A 17,016-nucleotide genomic window follows, 5' to 3' on the forward strand; every position below is an offset into this window, starting at 1 on the left:
CACCTTTATGTTTTTCCTCTCAAAGTGGGTCACTTCATATTAATCCATGTAGGTACTCTTCTCATCCCCCACCCCATCGGGCAGAAGATACACAAGCTTGAAAGCACGTACCACCAGGCTCAAGGACAGCTTTTATCCCACTGTTATATGACTGTTGAATGATTCCCTAGTACGATAAGATGAACTCTTGACCTCACAATCTACCTCGTATTGGCCTTGCACCTTATTGTCTGCCTGCACTGCAGTTTCTCCGTAACTGTAACACTTCAATCTGCATTCTGTTGTAATAAATTGATCTGTATGAATGGGATGCAAGCCAAGTTTTTCACTGTACCTTGGTACATGTGACAATAGTAAACACAATTAGCAAGGTTTTCACACAGAGTGGCGGGTACCTGGAATGTGCTGCCAGGGGTGGTGGTGGAGACAGATACAATGGAGGCGTTTAAGAGGCATTTAGTCAGGCATGTGAACAGGCGGGGAATGGAAGGATATAGACTACCCGTAGGAAGATGTGCAGTTTGAATTGGCATCATGTTTGGCACAGACATCGTGGGCTGAAGGGCCTATTCCTGTGGTGTACTGTTCTGTTGGGCTTGGGCTCTCTGGAGCGGCGGAGGCTGAGGGGTGATCTGTTGGAAGTGTATAAAATTATGAGGGGCATAGATAGGGTGGACAAGCAATATCTTTTTCCCATTATTGAAAGATCCAATACCAGAGCGCATCCATTTAAGGTGAGAGAGGGTAGATCCAGAACAGACGTGAGGGGTAAGTTTTTTACTGAGAGGGTGGTGGATGCCTGGAATGCGTTACCTGATAGGGTGGTGGAGGCAAATTCATTGGGGGTTTTTAAGATGGGCTTGGATAGGCACATGAATGAGAGGAAAATGGAGGGATATGGACATTCTGTAGGTAGGAAGGGTTAGCTATGTCAGCACAACATTGTAGGCTGAAGGGCCTGTTCTGTGCTGTACTGTTCTATGTTCTATTTTCTATGATTTTGCACACTAAGTTCTTATGTGGGACTTTATCGAAGGCTTCTGAAATCCAAACACACCATGTTTTCTGATTCACCTTTAACTATTCTACCTGCTATGTACTTAAAAAGCTTCAGCAGGTTTGTCAAACTCAATTTCCTTTTCATGATTCCACATTGACTTTGTCTAATGTTTTTTAAATTAAATTTTATTTACAGCGTGGTAACAGTCCCTTCCGGCCCAATGAGTCCGTGCCACCCATTTGGAACCCATATTAACCTACCCGTACGTCTTTGGAATGTGGGAGGAAACTGGAGCACCCGGAGCAAACCCACGCAGACGCGGGAGAACGTACAAACTCCTTACAGACAGCGACGGGAATCGAACCCCGATCGCTGGCGCTGTAATAGCGTCGCGCTAACCGCTACGCTACCGTGCTGTCCTTTCATATTTTCTCAGTTTTGTGTTATCGTGAACTTTCTAATAAACTCTAGCATTTTCTCTGCAACTGATGTGAGGCCTGTTTTCTCCCTCACTTTTTGAAATACTACGATTACATTTGCCACCATCCGAGCTGCAGGGATATCTCATAATCCATTTAGTCTTGGAAGACTACAACCAATTCAACCACTATTTCCATGGCTACTTCATTCAGTTCTCTGGAACGCGGAACACCAGGCCCTAGGGCTTTATCAGTAATTCCACCAGCACTATTTTTTCTCTGTCACTGATGTCCTTTCATTCCTCCTTTTCAGTAGACATTTGATTCCCCAGCATTTCTGGGAAGTCATTTATGTCCTGTTCCGTGAAGGCAGAACCAAAGTATTAATTTAATTGCTCCGTTATTCCTTTGTTCCCCATTATAAATTCTCCTGTTTCTGACTGTGGGACGCCCGCACTTGCCTTCACTAATTGTTTCCTTTTTACATAATTGCAGAAGCTCTTACATCCACCTCGCAAATTTGCTCTTTTTCTTTCTCTTTTAATCAATTTGTTTTTACTGGATTCTAAATAGCTTGCAATCCTCGGGTTCGCTGTATTTTTCTGTCAACTTTATATGACACTGATTTGGATCTAGTGCACTCTTTAATTTACTTTGATAGCCATGATTGGATTGCTTTTTCTGTTGTGTTTTTGCAGCAGAAAGAAATGTATAACTATGCAGTTCCTGCGTCTGTTCCTTCACTTCCAGCCATCTACTTTGAGTGAAGCTCCCCAATCTATCACAGCCAATTTGCTCCTCGCATCTCTTCACAACCAATCTGTACGCATCCCAGGAATTCATCCTCCACATTGCTAATTCAGCTTGACTGGTCTTTATGTAGATTAAAGTCACCCATGATTACTGCAGTCACCTTGTTGCATGCACATCTAATTTTCTGTTTGACATTCTCCTCTACAATGGAGGCCTGTAGATTACTCCCACTAATATTTTCTACCCCTTGGTGTTTTTTTGCTCCATCCAGACTGATTCTACATCTCAATTTTCTGAGCAATTATCCCTTTGCATTTTTGCACTGATTTCACCATTAAAATACAGTGAATGGTAGGGCCCTGGGGAATGTTGTGGAACAAAGGGACCCAGGAGTACAGGTACATAGTTCGCTGAAAGTGGCATCACAGGTAGACATTAAAAAGAAAAAGAAAGGTAGACAGGGTGCTGAAGAAGGTATTTGGCACATATTGGCCTTCATCAATCAAGGCACTGAGTATTAGAGTTGGGATGTTGTGTTGCAATTGTACAAGATGTTCGTGAAGTCACACTTGGAGTATTGTGTACAGTTTTAGCTGCCCTGTTTTAAAAAAGACATCATTAACCTGGAAAGAGGGCTAAGAAGCTTGACAAGAATGTTGCCAGGACTCAAGGGCCTGAGTTATCCGGAGAAGTTCGGCAGGCTAGAACTTTGTTGCTTGGAGTGTAGGAGACTGAGGGATGACCTTATAGAGGTGTTTAAAATAATGAGGGTCACAGGGCGAACACATACAATCATTTCCCCAGGATTGGGGAATCAAGAACTAGAGGGCACGGATTTAAGGTGAGAGGGGAAAGATTTAAAAGGGACCTGAGGGGCAACTTCTTCACACAGAGGGTGGTGCATACATGGAACGAGCTGCCAGAGGAAGTGGTTGAGGCAGGTACAATAACAACTTTTAAGAGACATTTGGATAAGTCCATGGGTAGGGAAGGTTTAGAAGGCTACGGGCCAAACACAGGAAAATGGGACTAACTTAGATGGGAATCTTGGTCGGCATGAACCAATTGACTCAATGTTTGGAACACCACTCTCCCTCCTTTTCAATTTTGTCCATTCATATGCTCAACTTTTAATAATCAGTGATTACCCTTCTGGGCATAGTAGCATAATGGTTAAGTTACTGGACTAGCAACCAGAGTTCTGGATCATTGATCAAGTGACATGAGTTCAAATCCCACTGTGACAGCTGGGGAATTTAAATTCGAGCAAGCAAAGCATAACTAGAATTTAAAAGAAAAAGCCACAGTAACAGTGACCTTGAAATTGGCAGATTGTGCAGTGTAGATGGACATTCTTTCCTGGCGTGACGTGACTCAAATCCATTATAGAGTCACAGAAACATACAACATGGATGCAGGCCCTTTGGCCCAACGAGTCCATGCCAACCACAGTGCACACCCAGCTTGTCCCAATTTTCTGCCCCACCCCTCCATGTACCTATCAAAGTGCTTCTTAAATGATACCATTATACCTGCCTCAATCACTTCCTCTGGCAGTTCATTCCATATTCTCACCATCCTCTGTGTGAAAAAGTTGCCCCTCAGGTCCCTTTTAAATCTTTCCCCTCTCACCCTAAACCTTTGCCCCCTAGTTTTGGATTCCCCTACCCTGGGGAAAAGACTGTCACAATCCACTTTTCTTTATTTTAAACTTTTCGAAAAGGCTGCCCCTCATTCTCCCATGTCCCAAATGGGTTGGACTCTGTTGGACAACCAGTTGGTTTGGATCTTCTAAGTTTGGAGCAAGGATGGACAATAAATGCTGACACTGAGAGTAAACAAAAACAAAGTTACTGGATCAGAAATCAGCAAGCAGATGAAATGCCTTGCCCTTGTGTCAAACTGATTTCCTAAACCCATGAACCTCAGGCACCATTGAGTTAATAAGTGGCAGCCCTGGTTTCGAGGAAAGTTGCATCATCACCCCAACACTTTTCTCCATCTCTCTCCCTGCAGTGCTGTTTCTTACCCCCGACGATCTTGTTGCTGGAGGGGAGCTGATCTATAGGATATTCTAATTTCCATCTCATACCGATTGAAATATCACCACATTTTGTAAGTGCTTCTGTCTGCCTGTGCCAACCAACTTGTCCATCTAGGGATGTTTTTCCTTGGACCGTAGGAAACTGAGAGGTTCATGGTAGTGTAGCTGTTAGCGTAATACTATTACAGCGCCAGAGACACGGGTTCAATTCCGGCTGCTTTCTGTAAGGAGTTTGTACGTTCTCCCCGTGTCTGTGTGGGTTTCCTCCGGGTGCTCCGGTTTCCTCCCACATTCCAAAGACATACGGGTTAGGAAGTTGTGGGCATGCTATGTTGCTGGCGGAAGCATGGCGACACTTGCGGGCTGCCCCCAGAACACTCTATGCAAAGGATGCATTTCACTGTGTGTTTCGATCTACATGTGACTAATAAAGTAATCTTATTAGCTTATTTTAAAATCATGAGGGGCATAGATAGGGTGAATGCACTCAGTCTTTCTCCCAGGGTTGGGGAATCAAGAACTAGAGGGCACAGCATTAAGGTGAGAGGTGAGAGATTTAACAGGAACTTAAGGGGCAATTTTTTACACAGAGCATGGTACGTATGTAGAATGAGCTGCCAGAGGAAGTGATGGAGGCCGTATGTGGGCAAATGGGACCAGCATTGATGGGCATCTTGGTCAGCATGGACCAGCTGGGCTGAAGGGCCTGTTTCCATGCTGTATGACTCTTTGATTGAGCTGGGCCCATTTGCCTGCATTTGGCCCTTATCCCGCGAATCCTTTCCTATTCAAGTACCTGTATAAATGTCTTTTAAACATTGTAATTGTACTCATCTCCACCATTTTCTCTGGCAGCTCCGTCCATATCCCCACCACCTTCTGTTTCAAAAACTTGCCCCTCAGGTCCCCTTTAAATCTTTCCCCTCTCACCCTAAACCTGCACCCTCTAGTTTTAGACTGGGAAAAAGACTCTGGACATTCACGTTAACTGCATCCCTCATGATATTATAAACCGCTATAAGGTCACGCCTCTGTTTCCTATATTCCAGGGAAAAATGTCCAGCAAATCTCCAGCTTCCAACTGTTAGTGGGACTAATGATTGCTCTTCCAGCATTGGTCTAAGGAGCAGAATGTAAATTGGTTCATTATTGTCTTGCACCCTGTCCATACAGATCAATTCATTACACAGTGCACTGAGGTAGTACAAGGTAAAGCAATAACAGAACGCAGAATAATGTGTTACAGTTACAGAGGAAGTGCAGTGCAGGCAGACAATAAGGTGCAAGGTCATAACGAGGTAGATTGTGAGGTCAAGACTCCACCTTAATGTACTAGGGGACCATTCAATAGTCTTGTAACAGCAAGTTAGAAACTGTCCTTGAGCCTGGTGGTACGTGCTTTCAGGCTTTTGTATCTTCTGCCTGATGGGAGGTGGGAGAAGAGAGAATGTCCAGGGTGGGTGGGGTCTTTGATTATGCTGGCTGCTTTACCGAGGCAGCGAGAAGTGTAAACAGAACGTCAACATCCTCTGGAGTGTGATACTATTTATTATTCCAACACTGCCTGTCGGTTTGATCCTCAAAGCACTATTTTATTCCTTCAATCCTCATATTCAATCACTTTAAATCATCAAAGCATAGTTATTACCAGCCCTTCCATTGCTTACAAGCTTGACAAAGTCAGCTAATGAATTTGAATGTGCCTAAGGTCTAGACGTAAAACCTTTCTTTTATCTCCTTTATCAGCCTTAATAGCATAAAGAACAACACTGTGCCCACAATACATGCTACTCTCATGCTCCGGTTGAAGTCAAATAAATCCATGAGTCCTCTGTCCCCTCTCATCATGTGTTGTATGAATGAATGAGGCTCCTTTGCCCAATGAACCATGTGTATTGATACAAGCGGAGGTCCAAGTGCGTTAGCATCCTTTCCTACAAGATTGCATTTGGCTGTTCCATTGGATAAGGGGAGTTAAGGTAACAATGAAAAAACAACAAGTTGCTGGAGGAACTCAGCAGGTCAGACAGCATCCATGGAGAAAAGCAGGCGGTCAACGTTTCAGGTCAGGACCCTTCTTCGGGACTGAAAATAGGAAAAAGGGAAAGCCAATATATAGGGAGGGGAAAACAGAGTAGTGATAGGTGGACAGAAGAGGGGAGGCAGGTTGGGCACAAGGTGGTGATAGGTAGATGCGGGTGAGAGATAGGTATTGGCAGATGTGGGGGAGGAGAGGAGAGCAGATCCACCAGGGGATGTATTGTTATTGGTATTGGTTTATTATTGTCACTCGTACCGAGGTAGAGTGAAAAACTTGTTTTGCATACCAATCGTACAGATCAATTCATTACACGGTGCAGATAAATTGAGTTAGCACAGAGTGCATTGAGGTAGTACAAGTAAAAAAATAACAAGAGTACAGAATAAAGCGTCACAGCTACAGGGAAGTGCATTACAGGGAGACAATAAGGTGCAAGGTCATAACAAGGTAGATTGTGAGGTCAAGTGTCCATCTCAACGTATAAGGGAACCATTCAATAGTCTTATCACCATGGGATAGAAAGTGTCCTTGAGCCTGGTGGTACGTGCTCTCAGGTTCCTGTATCTTCTACCTGATGGGAGAGGAGAGAAGAGAGAATGACCCGGGCGGGTGGGGTCTTTGATTATGCTGGCTTCTTCACCAAGGCAGTGAGAGGTATAGACAGAGTCCATGGAGGGGAGGCTGGTTTCCATGACGTTCTGGGTTGTGTCCACAACTCTCTGCAGTTTCTTGCAGTCCTGGGCAGTGCAGTTGCCATACCAAGCTGCGGTGCATCCAGATAGGATGCTTTCTATGACGCATCGATAAAATATGGCAAGTGTCAAAGGGATCATGCCAAATTTCTTTAGCCTCCTGAAGAAGTAGAGGCACTGGTGAGTTTTCTTGGCTGTGGCGTCTATGTGGTTGGACCAGGACAGGCTATTGGTAATGTTCACTCCTTGGAACTTGAAGCTCTCAACCTTCTCGACCTCAGCACCATTGATGTAGACAGGTGCATGTACACCGCCTCCTTTCCTGAAGTCAATGACCAGCTTTTTTGTTTTGCTGACATTGAGGGAAAGATTGTTGTCATGACATCATGTCACTAAGCTCTCTATCTCCTTCCTGTACTCCGACTCATCATTATCGTTTTGAGACACAGCCTACAACAGTGGTATCATCTGCAAACTTGTAGATGGAGTTAGAGCAGAATCTGGCCACGCAGTCACGAGTATATAGGGAGTAGAGTAGAGGGCTGAGGACGCAGCTTTCTGGGGCACCAGTGTTGAGAGTAATCGTGCCGGAGGTATTGCTGCCTATCCTCACTGATTGCAGTCTTTTGGTCAGAAAGTCAAGGATCCAGTTTCAAAGGGAGGTGTTCAGTCCCAGGTCTCGGAATTTGATGATGAGTTTGCTTGGAATTATAGTATTGAAGGCGGAGCTGTGGTCAATAAACAATAGTCTAACATAGGTGTCTTCACTGTCCAGATGCTCCAGAGATGAGTGTAGGGCCAGGGAGATGGCATCCACCATAGACCTGTTACGGCAGTAGGCGAATTGCAGTGGGTCGAGGTTGTCTGGGAGGCTGGAGCTGATGTGTGCCATGACCAGCCTCTCGAGGCACTTCATGATGGTGGATGTCAGAGCCACTGGTCGGTAGTCATTAAGGCATATTACCTTGCCTTTCTTCGGTACCGGGATGATAGTGGTCTTCTTAAAACAGGTGGGAACCTGAGATTGAAGCAGGAAGAGGTTAAATATGTCTGCAAGTACCCCCACCAGCTGATCAGCACAAGAGCTGAGCACTTGGCCAGGGACACAATCCGGGCCAGATGCTTTCCTTGGGTTCACTCTCCAGAAAACTGATCTTCCGTCCTCGACTGTGATCACGGGTTCAGTTGCATTGGAGGCTGTCAGGGTGGGTAGTGACAATCTACTTCCCTTCTGTTCAAAACGCACATAGGATGTGTTAAGCTCATCAGGAAGGGATGCGCTGTTGTTAACTATGCAGCACGACTTTGCTTTGTAGCCTGTTATGGCATGTAAGCCCTGCCATAGCTAACGGCTGGTCTGGGGCTCTATTTTGAACCGGTATTGTCTCCTGGCATCCCTGATAGCTTTCCAGAGGTCGTATCTCCATGTGTCAAAGGTATGGAGGCAGGCGGCATGGGGGGAGGGGAGGAGAGGAGAAGGAGAGGGAAAAAAATACTGGTGAGGAGAAAAAAGAGAGATACGCTCGGAAAGGGAAGGAAGGAAAATGCAAAGTGCGGGAGGCAGGTGATCTCCATCTCAGGAGATTCATTATCCACCAACATCTTGTACAAACCCACCGACACCCACAGCTACCTTGATTACAGCTCCTCCCACCCTGTTTCTTGCAAGAACACTATCCCTTTCTCTCAATTTCTCTGCCCCCACTGCATCTGCTCCCATGATGAGGCTTTCCACTCCAGGACATCCGAAGTGTCCAACTTCTTTACGAACTGGGGCTTCCCCCCCGACAGTGGTTGAGAGAGCTCACACCAGTATCTCTGCCATTTCCCGCACCTCTGCTCTCACCCCCATCCCTCCCAGACCCAACAGGGAGAGGGTCCCCCTTGTCCTCACATTCCCTCCTACCAGCCTATGTATCCAACATATCATTCTGCGCCACTTCTGCCATCTCCAAAGGGACCCCACCACCAAACATATCTTCCCCTCCCCAGCCCTTTCAGCCTTTCGCAGGGACTGCTGTCTCTGCGACTCCCTAGTTCACTCCTTCCTCCTCACCCATCATACTCCCACCCCGGGAACTTTCCACTGTCCCCGCCACAGGTGCAACACCTGCCCCTACATCACCCCCATCACCTCCATCCAGGGACCCAAACAGTCCTTTCAGGTGAGACAGAAATTCACCTGCACCTCCCTTAATATCATCTGCATTCAGTGCTCCAAGTGTGGCCTCCTGTACACTGGTGAGACCAAATGCAGATTAGGTGACCATTTCGCACAACACCTGCGCTCTGTCCGTAACCGCGATCTGCATCTCCCCGTTGCCAGTCACTTCAACTCCCCCTCCCACACTATCACTGATATGTCAGTCCTCAGCCTCCTCCACTGCCAGGAGAATTCCAAGTGCAAACTGGAGGAGCAGCTCCTCATTTTCCGTCTTGGGACCTTACAGCCTAACGGCATGAACATCGAATTCTCCCATTTTAAGTTACCCACACCTCCCCTCCACCTTGCCTCTTCTTTTCTTCCCTTTCCTAGCTTATCTCTCTTTTTTCTGCTCGTTTATTTTTTTTTCTCTCCTCCCCTCCCCCTCCTTACCTTTGACCCAGCCCCCAGTGGATCTGCTCTCCCCTCCTCCCCCACACTTGCCTATCACTATCTCTTACCTGCATCTACCTATCACCACCCTGTGCCCACCCCGCCTCCCCTCTCTTGTCCACCTATCACTGCTCTGTTTCTTCCCCCTATATATTGGGCTTCCCCACTTCCTATCTTCAGTCCTGAAGAAGGGTCCTGACCTGAAACGTTGACCGCCTGCTTTTCTCCACGGACGCTGCCTGGCCTGCTGAGTTCCTCCAGCATCTTGTTGTTTTTTCATCTAGATTTCAGCACCTGCAGTCGTTTGTTTCTCTATTAAAGTAACAATGTTCTCCCCTTTGGTTGGTGTAGCAGTGCAGTCAAAAGATATACCTTCCACTTGCACATATATGGGCCCAGCACATAGATGGAGTCACAAGGAAGGCACGCCAGCATCTTTACTTTATTAGAAGGTTAAGGAGGTTCGGTATGTCACTAAACACTCCAACACAATTTGAAGGTGTACTGTTGAAAGTATCCTGACGTATTGCGTCACAGTCTGGTATGGCAATTGAGTAGTGCACTCAGCCCAATTCATCATGGACATATCCCTCCCCACCACCGGTGGTATCTACAGGAGGCGCTGCCTCAAGAAGGCGACATCCATCATCAAAGATCCCCAGCATCCGGGCCGTGCCATCTTCTAGCAGCTACCATCGGGCAGGAGGTACAGAAGCCTGAAGTCCCACACCACCGGGTTCAGGAACAGCTACTTCCCTTCAACCATTCGGTCCTTGAACCAACCTGTAGAACACTGATCTCTACCTCAGTGCAGCAACACTATGACCACTCTGCACGACAATGGACTTTTTTTTGTTCTAATTGTGCTCTTTCTTGTATCATTTATGTTTTTCTTGTGAATGTTGTGTTCCTGATACTATCTGCCTGTGGTGATGCTGCTGCAAGTGAGTTTTTCATTGCACCTGTGCATACATGGACTTGTGCATATGACAATAAACTCGACTTTAACCTTGAAATAAGCTAAGTGATGCAGATGGGTTAAGTGATTGGACAATAAAATAGTAGATGGAGTATAATGTGAAGTGTGAAATTATACATGCTGTGAGAAAAGTGAAAACTCAGGTTTTTTTTAAAGGTAAAAACATTCATGGAACTTAGAAACATAGAAAACCTACAGCACAGTTCAGGCCCTTTGGTCCACAAAGCTGTGCCGAACATGTCCCTACCTTAGAATTACTAGGCTTACCCATAGCCCTCTATTTTCCTAAGCCCCATGTACCCATTCCAAAAGTCTCTTAAAAGACCCTATCGTATCCGCCTCCACCACTGTTGCCGGCAGCCCGTTCCATGCACTCACCACTCTCTGAGTAAAAAACTTACCCCTGACATCTCCTCTATATCTACTCCCCAGCACCTTAAACCTGTGTCCTCTTGTGGCAACCATTTCAGCCCTGGGAAAAATCCTCTGACTATCCACACGATCAATGCCTCTCATCATCTTATATACCTTTATCAGGTCCCCCCGATCCTCCGTCGCTCCAAGGAGAAAAGGCTGAGTTCCCTCAACCTGCTTTCATAAGGCATGCTCCGCATTCCAGGCAGCATCCTTGTAAATCTCCTCTGTACCCTTTCTATAGCTTCCACATCCTTCCTGTAGTGAGGTGACCAGAACCGAGTACAGTACTCCAGGTGGGGTCTGACCAGGGTCCTATATAGCTGCAACATTACCTCTTGGCCCCTAAATTCAATTCTCTGGTTAATGCATACACCGTATGCATTCACAGGGATTTGCACACCAATCAGGGAAAATTTCTGACAATAAACAAACTGCTGGAGGAACTCGGAGGGTCAGGCAGCATCTGTGGAGGGAAATGGACGGTCACATCCAAAACCTTCATCTGGACTGAAAGAATAGAGGGGAGACAGCCAGTATAAAGGGGTGAGGGGAAGGGGTGAGGCAAGAGCTTGCAGGTGATAGGTGGGTCCAGGTGAGGGGTTGATAGGCTGATGGAGTAAGGAAGAGTGAAAATAAAACTTTGTACCTGTTTGCAATAAGAAGGTTAAATATTTACTTTAACCTGTATCAAAAAGAAGTCTTGTTCTAAATACAGAAGGCTTCGATGAGCCACACCTGAAATTCTGCACACATTTTAATCTGCATACCTCAAGATGCCCTTTTAAAGAGGTTTCAGTCAAAGAAACCAGACTGGCTCCTGGAATAAGAGGATTGTCCATGTGGAGTGATTGACTAAACTACATTCCTGAAAGTTTGAAATAGTGGGAGGCATTGATGTAACAAGACCATAGGAATCTGGAGCAGAATTAGACCATTCGGCCCATCGGTTCTGCTCCACCATTCGATCATGGCTGATTTATTTTTCCCTCTCAACCCCATTCTCTTGCCTTCTCCCCATATCCTTTGATGCCCTTACTAATCAAGACCCCATCAACCTCCACTTTAAATGCCCCCATAGACTTGGCCTCCACAGCCGTCTGTGGCAACGAGTTCCACAGATTCATCATCCTCTGGATGAAGAAATTCCTCCTCATCTCAGTTCTAAAGGGACATCCTTCTATTCTGAGGCTGTGTCCTCTGGTCCTGGACTCTCCCACTACTGGAAACATCCTCTCCACGTCAATGCTATCCAGACCTTTCAATATTCAGTAGGTTTCAGATCTGGCATAAACTCAATGGGCTGAATGTCCCATGAGGGTATGTGAGAAATCCAATACACATGGATGTGGAGAAAAGAGTACATTCTATGAACCCAGAACATAAAACAGTACAGCACAGGAACAGACCCTTCAGCCCACAATGTCTGTGCTGACCATGATGCCAAATGAAACTAATCCCACCTGCCTGCACTTGATCCATATCCATATTCTTGTGTTTCTTCAAATGTCTCCTAAACACCACAATTGCACCTGCCTCCACCAATACCCCAGCAGCCTGTTCCAGGCACCTTCCACTCTCTGTATAACAAACTTGGCCAGCACATCTCCCTTAAACTATCCCCCTCTCACCTTAAAGCTATTAAAGATATGTTTCATTAAACTGCTTGAAATAAATAAAATCTTCAACACCTTGAAGAGCAGATACAGGGTGAATGCAGTCTTTCCTCGGCCTCCTCCACTGCCAGGAGAATTCCAAGCGCAAACTGGAGGAACAGCACCTCATTTTCCGTCTTGGAACCTTGCAGCCTAACAGCATGAACATTGAATTCTCCCACTTTAAGTATTCCTCCCACCCCCACACCCACCCCCAACCATGCATCTTCTTCTCTTCCCTTTCCCGGCCTCTCTCTCTTTCTTCTGTCCCTCTTTTTTCCTCCTTACCTTTGACCCATCCCCTGGTGGATGCTCTCCCCTCCTCCCCCACACGTGCCCATCACTATCTCTTACCTGCATCTACCTATCACCACCTTGTGCCCACCCCGCCTCCCCTCTTTTGTCCACCTATCACTGCTCTGCTTTTCCCTCCTATATATTGGGCTTCCCTCTTTTCCTATCTTCAGTCCTGAAGAAGGGTCCTGACCCAAAACGTTGACCGCCTGCTTTTCTCCACGGGTGCTGCCTGGCCTGCTGAGTTCCTCCAGCATCATCGTGTTTTTCGTCCAGACTTCATGGTCAGTTTCACAATAAGGGAGGATGTGAAAGGAAGAGAAATATCTTTATTCAGGGGAATGTGGATCTAGAATTTGTTATCTGAGTCGGATATTAATTCTGAGCCCATGAATGATACACTTTACAGCACAAATGGAACCAAAGCAAGTGACATAGGGTGGAATGTTTGAATTGAGAAAGAGGATATTTAATTAAACGATAGAAATCAGACTCAGAAATAAGACAAAGGAGCTGGAAGAACTCAGCCAGTCAAGTGGCATCTGTGGAAGGAAAAACCAGTTAATGTTTCAGGTTGAAGGCCATTCACCAGAACTGAGAAAGAGAGAAAGTAGGTTGGTCTAAGTTACAGAAGATGCGAGGGAGGACGATGCGTGGATCAAAGGGGATGCCTGTGATACGGTGAAATGATGTGGACATTGAATGGACTGTTAAGCTCCATTGTCTAAATAGATTCAAAGGCTGAATGGCCTACTCCTGCTACTATCTCCTGATGCTCTCATGCGTCTGGAGTCTCAATGTCTTTGCAAACAACCCCCACACCACCGAAAACCTGCCAAGCACTAGCTCACCGTTATCAAGGACCTGGCCTCAAAATTACACTGGCCTCTTTAATAACCTGCAAATGCGATTCATTTGTCTAATAGCCTTGAAAGTCAATTTTCTGAACTTCACATTATGTTTTGTAAGTCCTACTTTTCTAATGCATCACTGGTTCTATCACAAAGACTGAATGTTAGAAAGTGAATAGTTAACACCAGAACCAATTCTACCTCTCTGTACTCATAACAACCTGCCAGTTTTAAAGTGACTCATTAATTCTTTCCCTGTATTTTGTTTCTTAACCAGACCTCAATCCACGCTAAAATGTTTCTCTAATCCCAAGGGCCTTAATATTGTCTACCAACCTCTTGAGTAATGCCATACAGAAAGCCTTCTGAAAATCCAAATATTCCAGTCCCAGTGTTTCATACTGTCTAACCCTTGACAAAACTCTAATGATTTGTCAAATATCACATCCCTTTGATAAAACCATCTCAAGCCTGTTTAATCATGGTGCGATTTTCTAAATGCCAGATTGGTAATTGGTTTATTATTGTCACATGTACCGAGATAAAGTAAAAAGCTTTTGTTTGTGTGCCATCCAGATACATCATTCCATACATAAGTTCATCAGCATAGTAAAAAGGAGGATAAAACAGAATGCAGAACGTAGTGTTGCAGTTGTAGAGAAAGTGCAGTGCAAGTAGACAATGTGCATCTTTATCATATAAGAGGTCTGTTCAAGGATCTTATAACAGCGGGATTGAAGCTGTCCTTCAGCCTGATGGCACGTTTTCAAGCTTTTATATCTTCTGCCTGATGGGAGGGGGGAGAAGAGAGAATGTCCGGGGTGGGAGGGGTCTTTGATTATGTCGGCTGCTTTACCAAGGCATTGGGAAGTGTAGTCGGAGTCAAGAGAGGGGAGACTGGTTCGTGTGATGGACTGCGCTGTGTTCACAACTCTCTGCAATTTCTTGTGGTCTTGGGCAGGGCAGCTGTGTTGCATCTGGATAGGATGCTTGCTGTGGTGCATCTGTAAGAATTGATGGGCGGCATGGTAGCGTAGCGGTTAGAGTAGCACTATTACAGCACCAGAGATCTGGGTTCAATTCCTGCCGCTGTCTGTCAGGAGTCTGTACGTTCTCCCCATGTGTCTGTATGGGTTTCCTCTAGGTGCCCTGGTTTCCTCCCACATTCCAAAAAACATACAGGTTAGGAGCTGTGGTCGTGCTATGTTGGTGCCGGGAGGGTGGCGACACTTGCAGGCTGCCCGCCAACACATTCTCAGTAATGCAAAAAGACGCATTTCACTGTGTGTTTCGATGTACGTGAGATGACATCACACACTTCTTTCTTTCTTTTTCAATCTTTTTATTGAATTTCAAATTAATTTCAAATTAATGTACATAACATTAGTGATTGTACACACAGTGCGAAGAGATCGGGATAACAGTAATAACAGTTAATGTATACACTCACAGGGAGTAAAATATATAATCTGGACCTCTCAATCTCTTACTAAGTGAGCATGATACAAAAAAAATTTGAAAAGGAATTTAATTATATGAAAAGAGAACCCCCAAATATGAAAAAAAACAAAAGCAAAGCAAAACCTTCAAAAAAAAACTGGGCTGATATTTCTTCGGTTAAAACAAAAACATTATTATGTCGTTAGCTCCGCTCCTCTATATTCAAAGGTTATTGAAAGGGAGATCACACACTTCAGCACCTTCAGCTGATTGGTTTAGAGTACCTTGTGTTCTCTCTCCATCACATAATGAAACTGTAGACAGTTCCCAGCCCAGCCTTCATTCCCAATCCTTATTGAGGGGTCAGCGGTGGAAAGGGTGAGCAGCTTCAAGTCCCTGGGTGCCAACATCTCAGAGGATCTATCTTGGGCCCAACACAATGATGCAATCACAAAGAAGGCATGCCAGTAGCTCAACTTCATTAGGAGTTTTAGGAGATTCGGTACGTCACCAAAGACTCTTGCAAGTTTCTGCAGATGTACGGTGGAGAGCATTCTGACTGGTTGCATCACTAACTGACATGGAGACTTGAATGTGCAGGATCGAAAGAGGCTGCAGAGGATTGTAGACTCAGCCAGCTCCATCACGGGCACAACCTGCTCCACCATCGAGGATATCTTCAAGAGGCGGTGCCTCAAAAAGGCAGCATCCATCATCACGGACCATCTGGGACTTGCCCTCTTCATGTTATTATCATCGGGGAGGAGGCACAGGAGCCTGAAGACCCACACTCAACGCTTCAGGAATCAGATTTCTGAATGGTCCATGAACCCATGAACACTACCTTGCTATTCCTCTTTTGCACTATTTATTTAATTTTGTAACTCATAGTAATTTTTACGTCTTTATGTCTTTGCACTGTACTGCTGCCACAAAACAACAAATTTCATGACATATGTCAGTGATAATAAACCTGATTCTGATTCTGAAGTGAATAATCTCACAGTTCTGCTCATTTTACTCCTTCTGCCAGCTTTTCGCTCACGCATTTACCTTGCCTAAATCACACCCGCCTTTGCATTTTTGGAAATGTTACACTTGGCCCTTTCATACAAGTCATTCATGCAGATTATAAATATTTGAAGCCTCAGGACTAACCCCTGAGGCACTTCAATGGTTGCAACTTGAAAATGACCTATTTGTCCCTCTCCTTCCTTGTGATTGGTAAATTGTGGTGTCGATGTTCTGAGATCAAGTAGGCCAGAAAACCTTATCCATTCAAATTATCTTAAGTCATCCTTCTTTACAGAACCCAGAACAGTACAACACAGGAACAGGCCTTTCGGCCCACAATGTTGTGCCGAACTAATTAAGCTGATGACTCCCAATTACACTAATCCCCTCTGCCTGCACATGGTCCATGTCCCTCCATCTTCTCCACATTCATGTGCCTATTTAAAAGCCACTTAAATGCCCCTATTGTATCTGCCTCCACCACCACCCCTGGCAGAACATTCCAAGCACCTATCACTCTCAGTGTGAAAAACTTGCCCTGCACATCTCCTTTGAACTTTCCTTCTCTCACCTTAAATTCATGCCCTCTGGTATTGGACATTTCAACCCTGGGAAAAAAATATTGGCTGTCTACTTTGTTTACACTTCTCATAATTTTATAAACCTCTGTCAGGTCTCCCCTCAGTCTCCATCGCTCCAGTGAAAACAACCCAAGTTTGTCCAACCTCTTCTTCTCTTACCTGACCTCTCACCCAGGCAACATCCTGGTGAACTTCTTCTGCATCCTCTCCAAAGCCTCCACATCCTTCCTATAATGGGGCGAC

The sequence above is a fragment of the Pristis pectinata genome, chromosome 3, assembly GCF_009764475.1.
Source record: "Pristis pectinata isolate sPriPec2 chromosome 3, sPriPec2.1.pri, whole genome shotgun sequence".
Classification (NCBI taxonomy): domain Eukaryota; kingdom Metazoa; phylum Chordata; class Chondrichthyes; order Rhinopristiformes; family Pristidae; genus Pristis; species Pristis pectinata.